Below are 15870 nucleotides of genomic sequence, written 5' to 3'. Positions count from 1 at the left end.
TGCGACTTAATGCATGCTTCATTACAAATCTTCCCTCCCTGTCCCACCAGCTGTCTCTACTCCAGTAGTACATGGAGAAGAGACTATAAAACCTTCAGTCCAGTGTCTGGTTTTACTTAAGGACCTTATTATTTTAGGGTGAAGATGAGCGCGAGGAAATAGTCTTCATAGTTGCCCTTGTACAACAGCTCCCTGTGTTTGAAATTACTTCCTTATTTTCTCTTTTCTGGACAGCAAAGAATGCCATATTTTCACTTCTCGTTCTGCAGTAATGCCATATATTTCTTCTGTCAGAGCTGAGTGGAAGGAGTCATTCAGCGGTGCAGTAAAGCACCGTCTCTGCTCTCTTTTGGATCAAACCCTGTGCCTCCCTTCGCCTGGGTATAACTATGGATAGCCTTATGGTCCAGCCTCCATACGACTTAAAAGCCAGTCTTAAGTCATCAGTGTTCGCACAGAACAGCACTTTGAGTCATGGTTCCCTAAATCCGAGGTAATGAAAGCAGAATCTTTAAGTGGATAAATGTTTTTGGGCTGCTAATCAAGTAGTGTGGAGCTCTAATAGTGCTGTGTAAACACTAGCTGCTGGAAATCTAGTTTAGTTGTCTAAAGGGAGATTTCCTTCATTCCTGTCCTTCCACATTCACCTTTTGAAGAATACAGATGTTTGTGTATAAAAGGTCATTAGGGGCTGACTTACTGCTTAAATAACAGAACCTTGTGTCATTTTTCACATAATAGCTGGGATGGAGCACAGCACCCTTTAAAAGGCAACTTGAGCCATACTGCTAAATGTTAACTGACAGTCTAGTAAAAACAAAAGTCTTCATTTTTCTCATTTGTCTGCTTTCTAACCAGCCAGAAACTGCGCAGAGTGCTCTTATTAGATCTCCAAGCATGCAGTGTGGAGAAATCCTTGGATTCTGAAATTGCTGAGTACACACAAATGGTGCCACAGTGTCCTCGCCCCGTGCCAAAGCAAATCTCTGAGTTATGTAATTCTTCTCCTCAGTATTTGAGTTAGGTAAAATGTTCAGCATGTCTGAGTTGCTTGTAAGAGCCTGTAATCTGTAGGGTCCTGCAATTTATCAAGGTCCACTGGCAGACATGGTGGCATTGGATTTCATATAGCCCTCTGGAGCCGGTGTTGGCCACACTGGCTTGCACTCGCCTGTGCTCGCCATCACAGGAGTGCCCTGGATCAGTGTCTGCTGCTGATTTCTAGTAACATGGTTCTGCACGAAATGTAAGTTGTGTCTTTTAGGAAAGTCAGTCAGAGCTTACGGGCCAGAGAATGCCCTGTCCATGTGCTAACCCTGTTTAGCCCAGGAGGTTTTTCATGTGTGAGAAAGCTCCAAACCAACAATCAAAGTCAAGGGGCCTCGAGCCCATGCCACAAGACCAGATGAGTATCGCAGTTCAATCAGGCCTTACTTCATGTCTTTGGTCTGCGAAAGTGCCAGCTATTTAGGTTCCATAAACTTCAGTAAGGTAACTCTGGTGGCTGCAGAGCAAGGGTTTTTCTCTCTCCTGAATTACGATAACCCTAGCGTGAGCAAATAAACGTTCAATTTAATTAAAACCTAGACCATGATGAAGTGGCCTTCAGTAGATTTTGTGCAGATGAAAGGGACTGTGAGCGAATGTTAGCTGGTTATCTAATGCAGGCAGTCAGCATGTGATGGTTTAGAATGGCTTTCAAACATTTCTACCCCTTTCTTTGCTTTTACTATACTTTATTTTCATTGCTTGTAACTTGTACAGCAGTTGTGAGCGAATAGCTTTTTAAGGCACTTTTCATCCACTTGTGCAGCTTTCAGAAGTGCTCAGCATTTCCTAATTCAATAACAGCTTTACTGTTGACTTCAATGGAAGCAGAAGTGAGTCCAAGTGCCTCTTGAAAAACCACGTTGGTTTCCCCTGAGTTTTCTCTTTTTGACTCTTAGTTCATAGAATAAAGTTAATAGCCTCATGAAGTGATGATTGTAACGGTTAAATTTTCAGCATGTTCCTCGATTTCTGTGTGTGATCCCAGTGTCACTAGGCAGTACTCTTAATGGGACTGCTCTAGGGGTGGGGGACACACAGATATTAATTCACTATTAAGAGTTAATTGTTAAGGAAAAGCTCCTACCCAAATCAAGTACGTCCCTTTGCATACATAGGAAAATTTCTCTTTTCTAATACTGCGTGTTGGTTTTGCTCTGCATTTAACTAGTCAGTGTAGGGGAATCTCCTGCTTCCCTTGGTGACTTCTGCCTGGCCTGGCTCTTTCTGTTCATCAGTGACACTTGTTACTGCTGGGACTTTCTTCTCAACCCAGTACATGATAAACTAATTCCACCACACTGTTCTCTGCTGACTGCCAAGTATTATGAAGTATTTTTGTATTTATTTATTTGAAAAGTAAACCCACCTACACGGCTTTTCATAAATACAGGCTGAGATCTCCAAGACTCCTGTGTCTTCAGTGCAGTGTTTATCCACTTGGAGCAGAGATCAAGTTCTCCTTGCCTGGCACAATGTCAAGCATAATGGCACTAAGTCAGTTAAATCCTGAAAGTTTGGGGCAGTCCTTTATTTATCCTTGTTAGTCAGAACTCCTTCGACCACAGTGGGAACCCTCCCAGAGCTGGGAAGCAACATATGGGTATGGACAGGAGCCTCCAATGGAAGAGCTCACAGCAATACATGCAGAGCTGGCAAGGCAAGGGGTGTCCCTGACCCCAGAAGATCAGCTGTATTAATGTCTGGAGGTTTGCGAAAAAAATAAGTAGGCTTTTTGGTTCTGAGAAACTAGCAGTCTCTTTAGGGTGCCACGATGTGTTCCGCACAGCATATGAAGGCATTTCTTTGCACTGGCCACACTTGAAGGTCTCCAGATACGAAGGGCGACCTCATGCAAGAGTTAGCTGGGAGGCTGGAAAATGCATAGGTGCCTCGTCCCATTAACCACCTCCATCTCCTCTCACTCCTGGGAAATAAGAGTCTATCTTTGGGCTGATACAAAGTGTGCAAGATACAATCATGTCAGGCTTTTTCCTGTTTCCATTTGGTAAGTGAGTTTGTTACATGTTTAAACATAGTAAAATGTTCAGAGAAGTTTGGTTTCTTTCTTGTAAGGCAAAGCTGGGAAGTGTAATGTCCAGGTATCACAGAAGACTAGTTTTGCTTGTCCTCGCTCTTCATTGGGCTTGTACAGAGAGGAGCTCTGTCACCTAACATCACTTATTCTAGATTAGCCTCTTGAATTCACATGCCCCACTGCAATACAAATTAGTCCTCATTTCTATCACTGTGCTTCAGCATTACATCAGTATAAATCTGCACACAAACACACAAATATGTTTAATAACTACTTGCATCCTGGAAAGTGTTTAACAGAGGTTCTGCTCATCAATGGAAGTAAAAATTGCATTCATTGCTTTGGGTATGATGGTGCAGGTTACTAGAACTCCAGGCTAACACTGTTGTTGAAGGGTTCAGGTAGAAGTGGATATAGTTTGGTGGCATGATCTATGTCAATAACTCCTTGTTTTCAACCATTTTTAGCTTTAAGGAGCAGCAGCAAAGCTTTGACATGTCCACACTGTCTGCATCAGTCACGTAATTGAAATGCACTTTATTAGTAGTCAGAGCTTCTGGCCACCAAGCAGGACTTCAGGGTTCCTAGCAGGACTTCATAACCATTTTGTTCACCAAGGAAAGACTTCAGCAGGTATTTACCCCTGATAGTTCATGTCACATCTGTTTTCCATGTCTGCACCCACCGTAGCTCATGGATTCCTGGTCTCAAAGAACACTGGGAATTAACACCATGCCCCAGATGGTGTCCAAGGCATTTAGATGCATACCTTCCCCTGAATGAATTTAAAGCCCGTGTCTAGAGCTGTGTGTGCTGCTGCCTGGTATGTCAGTGAGCAGCTCAGTAAAACAGAAAGCCTGAGGCAGAACAAAATTATGTCGATCACCACAAGAAATGCTTCTCAGTGAACATTGTGCTGTGATTTCTGCTATGAAATTCATCACAGGTGAGTTGTTTGGGATGTGCCATCTGTGATGTGACACTGCATGTGCAGGATTTTATATCTGAATCCAAAATCTGTATCTGCTTAGTTATGTGTGCACACATGTGTCTTGTGCATATGTGTATGTGTGTGTATATGTATTAAATGTTTTCAAAGCTTTAAGCCAGTAATGCAAGGAAACCAAAATCACAGGGCATGATTTGCTCTGTGGTTTGGAGAGAACCACATCTTCTGAGAATTCCCGCCTTCGGCATACCAAGCCCAGGCATTTCAAACAAGACATGATTTGCTGAGAAATGTGGTGAAGAAAGACACTTTTGCATGATTGATATTTACGGTTTGTGTATGTTTGCATTGAAAGATAGGACATTTCTCAGTGCCATCTCAGTGGCCCTCGGTGCAGCCGAAGTAATTTGACCCAGGATATACCGCTCTGTTGAATCCAGTTCTGGTCTAGTCACATCTTTTTGTGAATATGCCTCCTAGTGCAGGTCATTTTTATCCTGCCTTTCTCATAAATTAAGAGCATTTTCAGTTTGGATTCCTATGACAATGGTGAGATTTGCCCCATTCACAGGGCTTAGGACTAACCTGAAGTTCAAGGTCCCTCCAGGCTGAGTTGTTAATGTCCCAGAGGAATACTGGCACTGAGAGATCACTTGCTGGGAGAGAGAGAAATTCAGTCCTTTGGCTATTGGACTTGCCAAGAGAGTTACTACGTCTGCTAGTTGTGCTTTCTGTGACAGGGGTGTTTGGCTGCTGGCAGCTGGACTGAGATCACCAAATATAATGTCATCAAATCAGGTAACCCACAAGAAAATCTCTTCTCTTCTGTTACACCTCTTCGGAGTCTTTAATAGCTAAATTTTTAAAAGATTATTGTAATGCTATAATCTGCTATCCCTGGCCTTATGTAAGCAGCATGACTAACAGCAGCGCACAAACCCACTGTCAAAGTCAATTAATTTGGGAATCTGGGTGAGAAAATACACAACTTAGCAGTGCTGTGTTTCAGGAGGATTAAAGACATGCACAAACCTGAGGCAGCATCCAAAACAATTAATTGATGCTGGATTTTCCAGGTATCTCAGTAAACTCTGGATTACGTTCAAAAATTCCTTGAACATCCATGTATTAAATAATGGAAAGTTTTTAGTCTTGTACAGCCATAGGGTAAGGAGTTTGATTACTTCAACATTTGATTTAAAGTAAACAGGTGGTCGATTGTCATATTTTACCAGAATCTCAAAAATGATAAGGTAGTCTGCCAGAATAATAAATATTTCCACAATCTTTTTCATATCACTGATGGAGTGTTTAGACATTGTGCAATTGATGCTCCATATGTCTCAAGCAGGAACCCTCCTTCCAAAACTGCAGCTACCCCTTGAGATCAAAATTGCAGTTGTGCGTGGTCTTGCTCCATCATTCATTCAGGAGCCCCTTTGGAAGGGCCTTCAAGACTTCGCTTTATTTTGCTAAAATGGAGTCCTGTACCAGACGGTCAGAGCTGAGAAGTGGGACAAAACAGAGGGTGTATCTCCTGGTGTAGTGAGGAAGGGACCTGTGAATGAACTTTATGAAACTTGAAAAATTAAATATCAGAAAAATTTGGCTTGACCATAAGGAGTGGTTTGGGAACTAATTACAGATGAGTGGAGAAAAATGGGAGGAGCAATCTGTAAATGTTAGGTACGGACCTAATGAGAAGGCTATAGGACGTTCTACCGTTTTATTTTCCCAGTGTCATGTTTGCTTTGAAACTTTCAAGGAGAAACTGTGTTTTCCTTTACTTGTAAATAGTCTGTACAAAATATTTCAAGTGTGTCTGGATGCTATCAGAGCTGACTAATGTTAATGAACCCACTAGTCAAATTTAGCCCTGTAGTAAGTATGTGCTCATTTGAACTCAGCAGAATCTGTGCACTCGGGCTTACTTTGGCAGACACTCGCTCTTATCACCTGCTGAGCCTGATATTGCTGCAGTCCTTTGGCCTGAAGAACAAGAAATTAGGAACAGCAATGAAAAACTTTTGCGCAGCTGTGTGGTTTGCAGCTACTAGGCAAGCAGTCGGTCCACTGGAACTTCATCTGGATGTACTGTGCTCAGCGTGTTTATTTGGACTGCCCTGCCTTTCAGAGAAAACCTGTATCCATTTCCAAGCTAAGTAGTTTCTTAAAGCATGGCAGTTGCCATGACTTTGAAACATAATCTCTGTAGATCTGCAGTAGCATTACATCAAATGCCTAACTTCTTGTTTGTTGAGCTAATAAAAAAATCATCAGTGGTTTATCCTTCCATGAGGCTTCAGCGGCTGCAAAAGCAGTTAAGACTGAACAAGCCAACTTTGCCCTGCTCCTGTTGATTTCCTATTGTACAGGCTATTAACTTTTAGAGACTGTTTTTTTTGGTGGCAAAGCCATTATGGGGTCATGAAGACTACAGACATTTGTACTTCTGGGTGCAATTAAGACGAAGGCTTGCTAAGTCTTAGTTGTGTTGTTTAGAAGTGGCGCTTTTGCGCCGACTGTTTCTTTAGTTCTGACTGTGCTTGGGAAAGTGCAGAAGGATTGCTGCATAATTTAAGGATCCAGGAGATTGACTTCACCAAATCTTTGAATTTAGCATCCATTATTCAACTTCTAGCATGAGTCTTGCAGTGTTGAGGTCTGCATGCCCATGATGGGATGTTCAGTAGCCTCTGGAATTTTGCATAATTCTGTGTCTGTTGAAATCATAGGGAACATACTACAAGAGCATGCTTAAGCCACTGATAAAACAATTTGAAGATCTCCAAAAAAGTAGCAAGGAAAATGTATTTGCTCCTATTGTTAAGTTTGGATTTAATTTTTTTAAATGTTAATCTGAATCCAGGAGATCCTGATGAACCTTGGATTCAGGAAACTTTCCTATAGTAAATAAGTTGTAACGGTGGCTAAGTCATTACATTAACTCATTCCAGCAATGAATGAATTAAAAATAAACCTCCAAAGCATTGATGTAAACCTTTTGTGCAGACTAATTGCCTATATAATTGCTTTTGTTAGCTAGCGTGTGGACAGCCCTGATCTGGAGTCCCAGGAGGGCAGGACAAGAACAGACATGCCTGTGTCGTGTCACCGTTGTGTCTGAAACCCAACGTGGAGCCATGAAAAGGGAGCTCAGTCTTCACCTCCAAGAGACCTTTCACTCTCTTGAGGCTGCTAATAAATGCAAATTAGCTGGAGGGTCTTGGTTTGGTTTTGGTCTCTCGAGGAGGCTGTGCCTGCATGCACTGGAGACTGAGGGATACGGGTCAGGATCCTGCCCCCCGGCACTTCCCTCGGTGCTGCCAGCTGAGACCTGAGCTGAGCCCAGTTCTCCACACACACACTGATCAGCTCTTACGCACAAGTGTTGTCTGGTGACTTCAAGGAATATTTAAAAAAACCCAGCCTTTTAGCAGAAGAAATTAAGTTTTAAATCTACCTTCTAAAATGTACGGGCTTTAAGCCTGTCTGAAGACTTGGCTCGTGTGGGTTTAGACCAGGGTGTATGTTCCTCTTGAACAATCAATGTAGCTCAGTCCTGAGTTGGCCAAAGCATCCAGCTCTGGCATCAGTTAAATATTTACATTCCCCCTTTTTTATATAAATTGTGCTCTATTAGCATACGTTTCACAGTGTATCCTTGTGTTTCAGCTTCTTTATAAATTTGGCAGTTTGTGCATTAATCAACATCAACCCATGTAAAATCCTAGGCATGAGGTTGAAGCCGTCAAACGTGCAACATTTACCGTTTCATCATATGCAGCCAATAAGTCATGTTGCAATGTATACCTTGTACCAAGAGGATATGGTATAAAATGGAGCGTGTTTACACTGGGGAGACTTCTGTGTATTTAAGAAGTAATTGTTTCAGGGCCGTTCATTAATTCATGAGCTGACATGGGGTACATTTTTCCTCACTGCAACAAAAATAATTATCGAGCTCAAAAAATAATAATGAATTTGCACATGGCAGACTTCTACTGTAATTTTCTTCACAAGTTATAAGGGTTTAATTGTAGATTGCAAGTAGCCTTATCCATTTCAATCATTTCTGGCCCTCAAGCGCTGAGGTGCAAGGAGTTACGGTGTGCTGCGATTTATAGTGGATGTAAATTATTTCTTGTTTGCCCTCCCTTGTACTTGGCTGGGTTTGCCTTCTTTAAAGCTTTTGCGAGTGGATTTAGTGCAGTGGCACTGATGGAAGCCAGGGACAAGCGAGCAGGTGCAACGCAAAGCCCTGTCCAGGCACTTCATCCTTCGTCTGAAAACACTTCTGTCCCAACCGTGCACTGGTGAGCGCTGCTCAGTTTGCTGTTTGGTGAGATAAATAAATGGGAACCTCTGTGGATGTTGTGTCAGTGGAGGGGCAGGCCCCCAAAAATGCTTGTGCATGGCATTGATGCCTTCAGGAAAGCAAGCTTCCATAGTAAGTGTGGACTATCGGTCACTCAGAGTCACAAGGACATCTGGGCTTTGCAAGAGAGCCTCTTCTTTTTGCTTGGAGGGATCTTGGCACTCTTCAGACTCAGGATCTTTTGGGGGTTTGTTAGGGGAACCTCCATTCAAGCAACTCAGATGTTGCTACTACAGTGTTGCCTCCAGAAAGTGCCTAACAGAGAATGGTGCCTCCTCCCATTCCTCCCTGGACCCTTCCTCACTATTCCTGGTGTTGAAATGTCTTCACCTAACAGTGCCCCGAAATACCTTTCTCCATCTCCCTGCCCTCTTGGTATTGTGATGGCTTTTGTGACTCCTCTGTTTCTTGGCATCTCCTCTTGCCGTAGAGTAGCCATCCAGTAATTTCTTGCTGTAGGTGTTAGATTTTGCTTACTTCTGTTGCAGTCATCTAGTTTCCTTTGTGTGGTTCCCACTTCCACTTTCTCTTCTGTCTTTTCCGCCAGTCTGAGGTGCTCAGAAGAGAATAGCTCAGGGCATGGAAAAAAATCCAGTATTATTTCAGGTAGGTTTGAAGAGATGGGAAATTTGCATTTATTATGCAAATTCCCAGCCTTTGTAGGCTTGCATGACAAGCAGCTGTGCTGTGCTCCCTTCCAGGGTTATTACTACTGAAGAACAACCAGACTATCTGATATCCATGTCCAATAAAAGCTGCCTCTATGGGCAAAAAAAAAAAAGATTTGTTCCTCCAATATCTTGCTGCCACATCCCTTGTGTTTCAGATTGTGCAGAGTACAAATAGTTCTTCCTAGAAAAACCACTGAGGGATGTTCAGAGGCTGCCAGCTTTAGTGAGATGGACATGTTCCTTCTGTGTCCTTGTCTCTGCACTACCAGCAGTCAGGACAATCCAAGGCACCAGTCACTTGTTTATAAAGTGCTTTTCCTTCAAGTTAACTTAGAAGCCCAACCTTTATTTTTTCTCTAGGTTTGCCCCTGCTTTCTTGGCAGTAGAGGTAGAGGTCCCATGAGTTTGTGCAGTGCAGGTCCATGCCCGCTCCACCTGAGCAATGCCGTTCCCAGGAACGCCAGGCAGAGCTTTTTTTTGCAGTAGGCTGACACGCCTGAGGTTCACGTCTGGTTGACATGCATTGAAGTGCCATTGTAGCCACATTTCTACAGTCCATAAGCACAAAGTCTCAACTGTGAGCTATGAAATGCTGGCGTTCAGCCAGCTGGCCATTTCTTTTCTTCATTCCCTGTCATTAAAGCTGTGGGTTGCTCCAGGGTGCAGTGTTTTGCTCTTCTTAAGTGGAACTGTTAACGACCCAATTTAGAGCAATGTAAAGTGCACCCAGATTCCACAGTGACTTCTAAATCCATATAACATTAATGATAATCTGTAATTAATAGCTACAATCAAAAGGAGTTGTAGTTCAGTAATTAGAAATTTAGGATTAAAGTATTAGCGTATAAAAAAGGCCTCTTAACAACCTCTTCTTCCAAGAGATGGCTCTGATCCCATGGAAGAAACCAGTTTTTAACTGATATGAGCTTAGTCAAAGACCACGTTACTAAAAATACTGTATTGACCTGACTTGTGTAGGTCATTAGACTACTGCAAAACACTTAAAGGTACTTTAAGAATTTGCAGGTATTGAGTACGTAGCAATTGCATAATTTTCTGACGATGTTGCCTATTGCTATTCCTGAACAAATCTTAAGAATGATGTGTTTGAGAATAAGCTTTAATCTCCCCCAGTAGGCCTTTTGAGGTGAGTATTACTGGTATCCTGTAAGTACAGGAAACCCCAGTGACTGCCCACCTTTGAGCCAAAAGCTTTCCTGGTGTGTCCTCATCGAAGAGAGCAGGTCTGCAAGACGTAAGGCACAGGTGTCAGGTGCATGCAGCTCTTGACTTCCTGCCCCGTAATCGCAAATAGGACACCAGGATTCTTTCTGATGATGCATCACAGATGGGCTAATCCTTCCAATTTATCTCTAGCCCTCAAGAGCTTGAGGCACTTAGAGAGACTCCCAGGCAGAGAGGTTGTTCATTGCGTACGTGCTAATGAAATTGCCAGTAGCAGTGATGAAGTGCTCTGATAGATGGAATAGGCTGTGGTATAAATGAAGTTCCTAACAATTTCCAGTCCTGCACTAAATTAAATCATCCTGCTGCACATCTCATTTTTGAAGCTGGAAATTAATGTACTGTATGTTTGAAATGCACAGAGCTCAAATTGTTCACCGGTGTTGAAAATTTCCCTACCTAATGCCAATTATTAACCTACCCCAGGCTATCAATAACAATATACTACAGATAAATAATGGATAGATGTGCTTGAAAGTTTTACATTCTAATAGTGTGAGGAAAATTAACTATTTGAGAGTTATTAGCATCATGCAGTATCATCTCTGCCCCTATCTGCATGACATGGCCTGAAGAACTCCGACAAGCCCTTTGCCAGCAGAAAGTGTGGTTTCCAACACAGCCATGGCAGCAGTTGTGAACTCGGTGAGAATCGTCTGGAAACTCTATCTCTTGGATCTGCCTATGCGAGGTTTTGGCAGAACAAGCTTTGTCTTTGCTTTTTCAGCCATAGAGTAGCCAGGTGGAGTAAAACTAACTAGTTAATGTTGAGAATTTGAAGGAGAAATGCCATCATGCAGCATTTCATCTTGCTTACCAAGCAGATCTTTAGTTAAGGTTGGTTCTCTGAAAGTTTTTATTGCATATAATTTGTAGGCTGTTCTCTTTCTCTGAATATTTCAAGTGACAGTACAAAGGCCAACAGCTTCACCTGAACATGCAAGGTTGAGTCTTTTTGCAGGAATATATTTTTAATGTGGGCTGTGTTTGCTGTAGGCTATATATATAATTTTTTTCACACACTGTTGTGTACTGGAATTACCATACTCATAACTAATCAATGGAAGGTTTGCCATGGACCTATGCTATTGCATACTATTAAAGGCAGTATATTCTTCTTGAGAGACACCTGTCTTACTCAAAGAGCAGAAATGCTCTTAACAATTTCTCATTTTCATGCAGGTTTGCCTCATTGAACTGATTGAAGTATTTAGGATTCCTACCTCCTTATGAAACACAAGAGTTGTATAATGCAGACATGTCTACTGACACGTAGGGAAACTGATGTAATGAAAATAAAATCCTTTCACACATTAAAGATAGAAGCAAAATTTGAGATATATATTATGGAAATTTCAGGATGGTGCCAATTTTTAAACAGACAAGAAAATTGGAAAATAATAGGTTGTAGCTATTACAGTCTGCAGAAAATATGTCTAGATTTCCTTCAGCACCTCCAGGGTGGGCTGTGGATAGGCTGGTAACTGGCTGATTGCAAAATGTAGTATCTTGGGAGATCAGATGAAAATGTGTGGGGAACTTACAAAGGATCTGGAAAACAGAAAACGCAAAAGGCAAAAGAGAAAGATGAGGGAGATATGACTGAGAAGAAAAACAGCCGTGAGGCATATCTGTGGGAAGATCCTGGAAGAGATCAGTCAGGTAGGAACTAGACAGAGGGAAAGATGAAGCGTCGGTCTGGAATGTGCAGAAAAGCAAAAAATACTGAGCACTTAGTATAATTAGGTTTTGCTCTAAGTCTGTATAACTTTATCTGTGATTCCTGTTTTCCCAATGTTGTGTCTAAGTAGAATAGCTAAAGGAGTCTATTTTCTGAAGATTTTTATTCACCTCTTTAAGGGGTGTTGAGTTTTCTATTGGATGTGCTTTTATAAATTGTTTGTCGGTGATTTGGCCAAAATACTTGCACCCAAATCTCCTCTTAAGTTATCCTGTCTTGACCCTCCTGACAGCGTGGGATAGCTCACCATTTGTAGTAACGTCTTGCCCAATCTTGTTTTTACTGTCTCGTGAAATTGGGGTTTTATCACTACCGTAGGCAAATTCCTTCACAGGTTAACAAATCTTACTTGGGGTAGGCTTTCTATGCAGTTTGGGAAAGAAATTCACAAATGGAAAACTTCTTTTTTAATTTAGTTTAAACCTTCGTTTTGTATATTTTATCTTATTACTCAGACATCTAACTCCTTGGTTACTCTAAATACCTTGACGCTCTTTTTGCTATTTTGGGTATTCTACAGTGAAATCTGGATTGCATACATTGCAATCACATTCATATTTCTATTGGAAAAAATACTTATGATTATATATATATAAAATTATATAATTAGTGTATAGATTTTATATCACTGGTGTGATATAAAATAAGACAGAGGATGCCCATTAAGAAGACACTTTGAATTTGTTGTTTGTGTGTTTTAACTAGACGTATCTTCCACCTTAAAAAGATGTGTTCCTGCCAGACCTGAGATTTTCATCTTTGCACCGGAGAAGAAAGCCTGGCCCAGGCAACGCTTCTACTGGATGTGTTCGTTCCTACGCTTAGAGACTTACAGACCTCGTGCATTGCTTGTAGAACCTTGCAAGCAGAATATCCACATTCTTAGACATATTTTGCTCTCTACTTTGTTTCTGTATAGCAGACTTATTCCCCATTAAAATCTTCAATCATTTCTGGGTTTGGTGTCATCTTAGTTATCTGCCTTCTTCCTGTTTTGACTTATATTCTGTTTACTTCTTGTTACAAATGCATCCCATAGAGATATTAATTAGCCTGGGCATGGGGTCTGGATCTTCTCCTTTTCGGTTCTGCGGCCAGGGGATGAGGCTGCCCCAGCCTTTTGATGGTCTGTAACCGTGACAGTACAAACACTGGAGCACTGACTAATGGCTGCTTCTGGTGAGAAAATGAGACGGTAGTGTGTGCCTGTGATAAGAACTAGCTCTGTAGTTTTTCTTCAGAGGCAGGTTTTTGTAAACCTTATTGAAGTTTATTTAATCACAAAGGTTTTAAAAGGACTGACTTGTGTGAAATTCACTCTACACTTATGCAATATGGTAATAAAATCAGACGTTAGCCAACTTCTCTTGGGGAGTGTATTTGAATACACTTTACTTGGCTTTTCACAGGGGTTATAATTGACTGTTGTGATTTCTTATTAAGACCAATGTTTCTTAATAGCGATAGAGATTTGAACAGATACTTATCTTTCCAGTATTAAGGATAAGATTCATCATTGACCTGGAATGGTTTCATCTATAAATAAAATCTTAACGGGATAATGGTTGTCTCTGCTGATCACTTTTCTCAGGATGACTTCTTTCCAAAACAAATCTGATTGTTCACATAGTTAAAGTAGGGTATAAGAGGACACTTTTAACAATGAAGGATTAATTTTTAAACTCCTTATTTGAAATCCTATTGCAATATTAAGCAGATTTTTTTTTCTTTTTTTTTAATGGTGACAGCAAATGGGCAAGCCTGCTTCTGTGCCCCAAATGCAAGTCGCTTTGTGTAAGTCCCCCGTACATGGGACTTACAGAGTAAAGGGAGGAAATGGGTGTGTGAGTGAAGTGAGTGGTTGGACCATTGACATGTGGAGTGATGGATGCTGAGCACCGCTCCCTGGTCTCCTCCAGGCCTTCGAGCTGTCGTGGGTGGAATAGCTGTAGGTTCCTTGCATTCGGTGTGACCTTCCTGGTGCTCCAGCTCTTTGACTCACCAGCACACAGTGGGTCCCAAAAGGGAAAGGAGTCCTACTCATTCCCAGTCTGTTTTTTAAAACCCATTTTCCTCCTGGAGGCAGAGTTACTGAGCGAGGCGGAGCAGGCAGGAGCAGGAGATGGATTTGGTTCCAGGGGAGGAACGAGTTTGCTCAGATGAGGCTTTGATCCTTCTCCCATCCATGACTCATCTCTCTCCATGGGCTGGCTGGGAACTCACCTTCCGACAGAGCGTGCTTTGGGTTTGGCCTGAAGGTTATAACGTAGTTTTTCCAAGGAGAGGTATCACTGCTCTCACTGTCGTGCACAGCAATCCTAAGTCCTCGCAGTTAGAAATTGAATTCATGCTTGTCTTGTGGACTTCTTTTCTGGGGTGCTTTTGTTTTCTGCCTTAATTTTGAATTGATGGTATGTTCCCAAGCTATGTAACTGCTCTGCATGTTCCTTTCAGTCAAATAAAAGGTTTACTAAGGGCACAGTAATACATTGCTCTCAAATTGGAACTTTAATTCAGGAATATTAGAAAATTGCCAGTTACCAGCCTGGAGAACTATCTCGTAAACAGTAAAGTTTGGTCTTCTAATGTGGTTACTTTGGTAGATCAGGTGATGGATGTCTGCTCTGTGAGATTTGCGGTCATGTTTTCAAAGCCTGTTTAAGAAAACATTCATATGAACACTCTGGACTTTTAAATAGCAAAATACTGTATATGGTCATAGTATCGTTAGTACTTCTTCTTTCATTTTGGTTATTGTGTGTTAGCTGTTTGCAGAATATGGTTCATTTGTAGGCTCTTAATACTAGAATATTTCCAGGTGAATAAAATTAATCTTACCTACAGAAAATATATCGTTGAGTGCAAAACTTGAATGTGTGAGCAGTGTGAATGACATAACCTATGGCCCATGGGTTTGAGCGGTGCCCTGTGGCCATAAGAGTTGAACCTGTTTGGTTGCAATGGCACCTCTGATCCCTCTCTCAGGGGGTTTTATCATAGGTCTACAGGAGCTGTGCCATTTTTGGGGTAGGAGGGATGGAAGGGCAAGGACCCAGGGGAGGCATAAGAGATCGAGCATCCCAACCTCCAGCGCCAACCTGACACCGACTGGGTCCTGGTCAGCACTTGCCCACTGGTTATTTGTCACCTACCCCACATCTCAGCTTTACCCTCAGAGCAAATCCATCAACCACAGCGTCCTGCTCTTGGATGATCATGGTCACCATGAAGATGATATTAGCACTGGATCCATGTTGTTTTCCTTAAGCCTTGCAGGTCTTTCAGCCACATGGTCCCTAACATTTGGGTTAGGTAAGAAGCTCAACTGTTAAAAAGTAAAAAAAGAGGTAGGACGGACACAGTGGGCCAGAATCTCAGCTTGTGTAAACAGGTGTCACTGCTGACTTCAGAGCGATGCCATTTTACGTGGGCTCAGGATCTGTCCCCATCAGTGGGTTTCTGCCCTGCATATCTGCACAGGCCAGGGGCCATGTTCGTAGGTGAGTTATAAAGCCTTCAAGTTCAGTGTTTACATTGGAAATACTTGACAGAGTCTTAAATAAGCAGTGCTACCAGGTGGGCGTTTAAGAAAGACTATATTTATAGAAAGTGTAGTGTCTGTATCTGGACTTAAAAGCTTTGTGCATTTGTTTTACTCTGTGTTTACAATTTTCTCATGTTTTTTTAATGAAATAGAATAGTTGCTAACTGGTCAAATAAATGCAGAAATCTTTGGATATCCTTGCACTGCCACAGTTTTATGAGTAAAATTGCTTTCTAGTTAAAAGATGTCTGGGAACA

Source organism: Phaethon lepturus, unplaced genomic scaffold, assembly GCF_000687285.1.
Source record: "Phaethon lepturus isolate BGI_N335 unplaced genomic scaffold, ASM68728v1 scaffold15945, whole genome shotgun sequence".
In the NCBI taxonomy this organism is placed as follows: Eukaryota; Metazoa; Chordata; class Aves; order Phaethontiformes; family Phaethontidae; genus Phaethon; species Phaethon lepturus.
The sequence above is the reverse complement of the archived record's forward strand: the minus strand, read 5'-3'. Positions refer to the sequence as shown.